We start from the raw sequence: 7,428 nt of genomic DNA, 5'->3' as shown, positions 1-7,428 counted from the left end.
CCTTAAGAAAGAAAGGGACAGCCTTAACATACCTTGTCGTCTCCTTAACTACTCAACACCTATCCTCCCGTGCTTGTAAATCTACATTCAAGATGATTCATACTAAAGTTAAGTCGTTGAAATTCTCATAAGGTCAAGCTAAAGTAATTGGTAAGCTAATGAAAATTGGACAAAGATTTCCTTTATATCATCTACTTCACCAACTCCAAATCAACTCCCAAAGCCACCATAAAACATTAACAATATCATAATCAAAAGATTATATTCAAATTATACTCAATTCAGCCCCAAAACTTCTTTTCATAATCAATTCATAATCACAACTTCAACACAACACCTTATGACCTTTTCTCCAATTTCTTTTCCTCAAATCTTAACATAATTGTCAAACAAACTCATAAGCATAAAATTAAGATGAAATCTTACCTCAAAATTAAAGAACACTTTAATTCTAAGGTTACTCCACCTTAAAATACTCACCCAAGATTCTTCAAGAAGAGGAGACAAGTATAAACCTCGCTTTGAAACCCTAGGTACTTCAATCTTCACTTTGATCTTTGATTTGGGATTGGAGAAGTGTTTGAATATGTTTGGAGAGGTCTCTAGAGCTTTCTAGGACTTTGGGTTATGTCTAAAATGGTTAAGAATGAAAAGGGGTCGTCATACTTAAAATCAAAAAAATTCCACCGACTTACAAAATACTGGCCGTATTTCAAATTATACGGTCCGTATCTTCAATCGTATAATTTTATACGAGCTGTGTCTTTGGCCGTATTTCTTGGATTTCCAATTTGTCAGTTGTATTGGAAAGAAGACTCTCTGAACTTGAATTTACATAGGTTATGCACTCCGTAACTCCTCATATGCTAATAGATATACCTCCCTCAAGTTGGACCAAAAATCCTGTCCAGAATTCTTCCAAGTTTTCCCAAAGTTTCGACAAACTTAATTTCTTCGATTCTCTTGCTCTCCAGTCCTTCCATAACACCCTCATAACCATAAGATAGGCATGTATAATCTCATATGACCTTGAAGATAACTACGATGTCCAAGACTAGGACAACTAACATCCAACGAATCTTAACGTACAAAACTACGAGGTGCAACATCCTTCCCCCCTTAGGAACATTCGTCCTCGAATGTTAGACTCTTAGGGGTCTTACAAAAGTTTTGGCAGAGTTTCCCCTCCAACTGTACCACTAAAATCCTGACACAACAACCCAAAATGTACAACGCCACACAGGGCCACAACAAGCAATAACAATAATGACCTCACACGACTCGTAGTCATAAGGAATGAAACATTACGCACCTGAAGGCAATGATGTCTCAATCTGGACCTCCTCTGGGAGTGGAAACAAGTGCGCATACCTGGATCTCATACCTTTTTAGCTTCTCAAGTAATCTTCTCATACTATACTATTTCCTCTTACTTACAAGTTATTTATATCTTACGGATTCCTCTTGTCACCCATTATTCGGAATTCTGTGGATATAATTCCTCCGTCGAAGCATGTCTTACATATACTTTTCCTGTCTAATCATACAATTGCCATGTTACCAGTCGCACTCTTAACCTGTCGCCTGATCACAGATTCCACTCTAGGTTCCTCTTTAATATTACTCCTCTTCCTTCCCCCGTCATCATTGCAATTCTCGAATTACCCGTAGTCCTTTCTGAAGGAGTCATCGTCAAACTGTAATACAACAGAGGTCAGGGTTGAAGATTTACACCTTATGACTCAGCTCTATAGCACGATCTAGGATACAAAGAAGGGTAACCATCCTAAATGCCCTGCAACCTCCTGTTTATAAGTGTGGCACGCTACACACCCATAAACAAGACTCTACTGGACACGGCTCGTAGACAACCCTAGGACAGAACTGCTCTGATACCACTTTTTTCATGACAGGCACCCGGAGCTAACCTACCGAGCACCACAAAACGTACATGCATCTCATATCCATACCTGAGTAGGCCATAATGCTAACTCAGAGATACCATAAGCTATATCGGACACAAGCCCAAAAGATAATATACATACGTCATCAAGCAAATCCCAAGTACATACGTCGGCAAGGCTATCCATAGTAATGATACAACAAAATATAGATCGAGATGGGCATAGGACATCTAACTATACATATCTGTCTACGAGCCTCTACTGGAGTGCATAACACAATAAGGACGGGAAAGGACCCTGCCATGCCCATATATACACAAAAGAATCATACCACGCTAAACTGCAACTCCGGAACAAATAGAGTGCTCCTGGACCAACGCTGAGATTGCCGAAGGATCTGTACCATCTCCCTGTCTACTTACGGACGTGAACGTAGTATCCACAAATAAAAGGATGTCAGTATGAATAGTGTGCCAAGTATGTAAGGCGGAAAATGTAACATAATAAGCATTTACTGTAAAGAAGAAGGATAAGAATCAACACGCACTTCTGACTTACCGATGAGAATCTAGCATATATATCTCTCTATACTCTCGTATGCTTAACTACATCTATGTACAATACTGTGGCTCTGACCAACTTATCATCATGGTGCTATCTGCCAAACTGATCAATGGTAACTGCCTAAGCGGCTGTAGCTCAGTGGTATCAGCCCATCCGATTATCGCCCGATGGTAGAGCGCATATCATAACTGCCCGACTGATCAGTGGTAACTGCCCAACCGGCCGTCGTTCGGTGGTAATCTCTTCCCGACCAGCCGTAGCCTGGTGGTAAGTACGTGTCTGCCCGACCGGCCGAAGCTCGGGTGTATAACTTCCCAACCAGCCATAGCCTGGTAGTAAATAGTGATACATAATCTGCCCAACTGGCCGTAGACCACTGGTAAATACAATCAACATCATAACCGGACCTCTATGGGTAATTTCTATGCACTTCTCATGATCATTACCTGTCCGTTAATACCAACATGATTACATAAGACTTATAAGCACATTTCTCGGCCATTAAGACTTCTTCCTGGCTAACTGACCTTAGTTCACTTCTGGATACGCCCTATCCTTTCCCCTTAGCATGACACACACACATATATAAGGCATGCATGAGAGCTCAAAGAAAAGCTATGACTCTATCGGAGTGACATAAGGTCAGTAACCTCCGATTATCATTATGAATCTATCATCATGAACATGTCTCACCTTGAAGGAACAATAACCATAAGATGAGATCAACAGTCATGAAACAAAGATCAATAATATCATATAAGCTTCTAGAATTTCTAGAAATAGGGACCCTATGGATGTCATTAGTGTAAGTTCATAACAATAGGATCATGCCTTAAGAAAGAAAGGGACAGCCTTAACATATCTTGTCGTTTCCTTAACTACTCAACGCCTATCCTCCTAAGCTTGTAAATCTACATTCAAGATGATTCATACTAAAGTTAAGTCTTTGAAATTCTCATAAGGTCGAACTAAAGTATTTGGTAAGCTAATGAAAATTGGACAGCATTTCCCTTATATCATCTACCTCCACCAACTTCAAAACAACTCCCAAAGCCACCATAAAACATTAACAATATCATAATCAAAATATTATATTCAAATTATACTCAATTCAGCCCCAAAACTTCTTTTCATAATCAATCCATAACCACAACTTCAACACAACACCTTATGACCTTTTCTCCAATTTCTTTTCCTCAAATCTTAGCATAATTGTCAAATAAACTCATAAGCATAAAACTAAGATGAAATCTTATCTCAAAAATCAAGAACACTTAAATTCCAAGGTTACTCCACCTTAAAATACTCACCCAAGCTTCTTCAAGAAGAGGAAACCTAACTTTGAAACCCTAAGTACGTTAATCTTCACTTAGATCTTTGATTTGGGCTTGGAGAAGTGTTTGAATATGTTTAGAGAGGTCTCTAGAGCTTTCTAGGACTTGGGGTTATGTCTAAAATGGTTTAAAATGAAGAGGGGTCATCATACTTAAAATCAAAAAAATTCCACCGACTTGCAAAATACTAGACGTATAAATTATACGGTCTGTATCTTCAATCTTATAATATTATTCGGGCCGTATCTTTGGCCGTAATTCTCGGATTTGTAATCTGTTAGTTGTATTGGAAAGATGACTCTCTGAAATTGAATTTACATAGGTTATGCATTATGTATCTCCTCATATGCTAAGAGATATACCTCCCTCAAGTTGGACCAAGAAACAGAAACTCCAATTTTAATGATGATGGATACGGTTAATTTTTACGGACCGTATATATTTATACGGGCCATATTTTGGATCGTACTTTGAAGCTGGAGAACTGAAGGAAGACAAATATGAGAAGATATACGGACCGTATATATTTATACGGGCCGTATTTGTTGGACGTATATGTTGACCTAGAGTGACCGTAATTTGTTATGCGGACCGTACTTATATGTACGGATCGTATCTAATGTCGCCAGAGGGCACTTTTGTCAGATGTAATTTCGCGTTTTTGGGACCTTATAAATAGTTTATCCTAGGTTTTTTGTGTACTAGTCATTGTCAGACTTTATTCTTTGACTTCATAGCATTGAATACTTTATTGATTTGAAGCTTTCGAGACCAGATTAAAACTTTTTCATCTTCTTTAATTAATAGTAATCATTATGACTTCTTTAATATTTTGTTCTTCGTTCTTCAACATGAGTAGCTAAATTTAATACTAAGGTTGTGAACCCAATAATAGGTGTTATGTGATTGGGTAATTGGGATTGATATATGTATAATGGATTGTTAGGGTTTTACTTTTTCTTTATTCTTCAATGTTAGTTGATGGTTGCAAACATTAACTTAAGCCATAAACCTTGCTTTATTTGAGAAAATAAGTTAGGGTTTGGTAAGAACAAGTAACAAGAACTCGAGGCGCTAACCCTCGTTTAATAAATTCACTTAGGAATAAAAGGAATTTACTTGGCACATACTAACCGTTCTTCATATCAACTCTTTTATATTTGGGAATATCATAAAGAGAAATACTTCTTAGCTATTGGGAAATATTAGGGAGTCAATTAGAGGTTAAGTGCATTCGTATAACAATCCAATAGAATTATATCAAGATCAATACCCATAGCATTAGACTTCATCTAAGGGGGACACAACCTTGGTTTCTTTAATCCAATTAATTACAATCAAAGCAAAATAGTTATTAAACAAAACAATATTTTACGAACTCACAGGAATACAAAACTAGACCGCAAGTAAGTACTCAACTACCTTAGTAACCTTTTCACACCCTATTCCCTGTGGGATTTGACCCCAACCAAGTTGCGTTACTATATTTGACAATGTCCGCTTTACGCCATTTATTAGGTGTAATTTGAGCATATCAAATTTTGGCGCCATTACCGGGGAATACATTTTGAAATTACTAAGTTGTGTGTGCTTTACTTCAAGTCTTTTTCTAGTCCATCACACCTTGTTTGTTGTTTTCTGTGAACCAGGTGATCATGGCTAACAGAGGAGGACGTGGAGCAGCTGGTGGTAGGGGTGTGCAAGTAGCACCCCCAGCACCAGAAGTTGAAGAGGAGAATGTATTTGCGGATTATATAGAAGAGGTGGAATATGCATCTGCTATTGTTCCACCTAGGGTTAATTCCGCAATTTGCAAGATCGATGCTACTATCTACCAACTGCTCAAACTTGAGAGATATTTTGGAAACTCTACAGATGATGACCCTCATCGACACTTGAAGAATTTCGTTGGTGTGTGTTCGAATCATATCCAGAATGCTACTAGTCCTGATGGAATTCGGTTAAGAGTTATCAAATACTCTTCAGCCGACGAAGCAAGAGATTGGTTTGAGAAGTTTCCCCATAATACTATTCATACATGGGGTGAGCTGGTCAGTGTTTTTCTCAAGAAGTGGTTTCCTCCAAGCTAGAAAGCTAAGATCCGTGATAAAATCTATGAGTTCAAACAGCTTCCGGGGGAGCAATTATATGAGTCTTAGGAGAGATTCAAGGAGTATTTGCAGCGGTTTCCAAATCATGATTTTCCAGAGCATCTATTGATGGAGAAGTTCTATACAGGGTTGGATCCGTTGACACAAGAAGTGGCGAATAATGCAACTGGTGGGTGTTTCACAGATAAGAAATATGCCCGAATCACTTAGTTTCTTGATAAATTGACTACTCATAATCAAGCATGGAATTTGGGTGGTGCTGATAGTGTACGTATGGGGCTCCAATGATCCATAATATTGTGAAAGAAAATCAAGAGACTCAGCAAACTCTAGCCCAACTTGTAACAAATATTTCTTTGCTGACAAAGAGGTTTGATAACAGAGAAACGAAAAAAATGAATGCAGTTGAAAATGTACAGACAATTCCAAAGGGGATGTACCACGTTCCTGAGGGTCCATATCAAGAAGGACCTCCTATGCAGTATGTGAATAACTCTCAAAGGGGTTACCAAAGCCAGAACTACCAAGGAGGTTATCATAAACAGAATCAGAATCAGTGGAAACCTCAACAAGGGCAAGGAAACTACAACAAAAATTATGGTGGTTCGAACCAAGGGAACTACAACAACAGTAATAATTTCAAAAATAGGAGTTCCAAGCCCTATGTTCCACCAAAGGGTTAATCGAATGAGCAAGGAGGTTCTAAGTGGAGAGCATGCTTGAGAAGGTGCTAGCCAACCAAGAGAAGTCCGACAAAACTTTGAAATGGTTGACAAAAACTGTGGGTTCTCACACTGCCTCCATCCAAAAGCTTGAGTCACAGATGACAAATATTTTGAGAGAGCAACACCCTCCACAAAGTGGAGGCCTCCCGAGTGACATAATTCTAAATCCCAAGAGTGGTGGAGGTAATCATCTTGAGAATTGTGCTTCCATTAGCACCCGAAGTGGGAAACTACTTCAAGTTATGGGTACAAAAGCTGCTGAAAAGGAGCCTTCAGAAGAAGCAGAGACAAAGGTGCCATCTGAGGTACCACGTGAAATTGAGGAAGTTCAAGACGAATATGGTTGAAGTTGATCTTGTGCCAGATGTTCCAAAGGCTCAAGAGGTGAGCAATGACAAAGGGAAAGGTAAGGTTACTGGGCACTCAGGCCCTTGGATCAATTGATAAAATATTCACTTCCCTTTCCTCAAAGGTTAGTGAAGAAGACTAAGGATGCTAAGTGTCAGTGTTTCTATGATCAACTGAAGCAGTTATCAATGCATATTCTGTTTCTAGATGCCTTTCAACAAATGCCAGCTTTTGCAAAGTATTTAAAGGATCTGTTGATGAAGAAGAGGCTGGTCAAGCATGCCACAATGAGTGTGACCACCGTGTTAGCTCTGTCATATCCACAACCAGGGTTCAAAAAAAGGAGGATCCAGGGGCTTTTACTATTCCATGCTCAGTTGTCCATCATGATTTTGCTCGTGATCTCTGTGATAATGGGGCTAGCATTAACCTAATGCCGCTT

At 38.9% G+C, this 7,428-nt stretch overlaps 1 non-coding gene across 1 annotated transcript; it reads right to left on the bottom strand.

Moving 5' to 3' along the window:
- Nucleotides 1-5,898: 5,898 nt before the first annotated feature.
- Nucleotides 5,899-6,005, bottom strand: LOC132038741 (small nucleolar RNA R71). The gene has a single exon (XR_009410224.1). It is a non-coding gene; the product is annotated as a small nucleolar RNA R71 (small nucleolar RNA).
- Nucleotides 6,006-7,428: the final 1,423 nt, after the last annotated feature.

This window comes from Lycium ferocissimum, chromosome 11, assembly GCF_029784015.1.
Source record: "Lycium ferocissimum isolate CSIRO_LF1 chromosome 11, AGI_CSIRO_Lferr_CH_V1, whole genome shotgun sequence".
In the NCBI taxonomy this organism is placed as follows: Eukaryota; Viridiplantae; Streptophyta; class Magnoliopsida; order Solanales; family Solanaceae; genus Lycium; species Lycium ferocissimum.
This window is presented reverse-complemented; position numbering and strand designations above follow the sequence as displayed.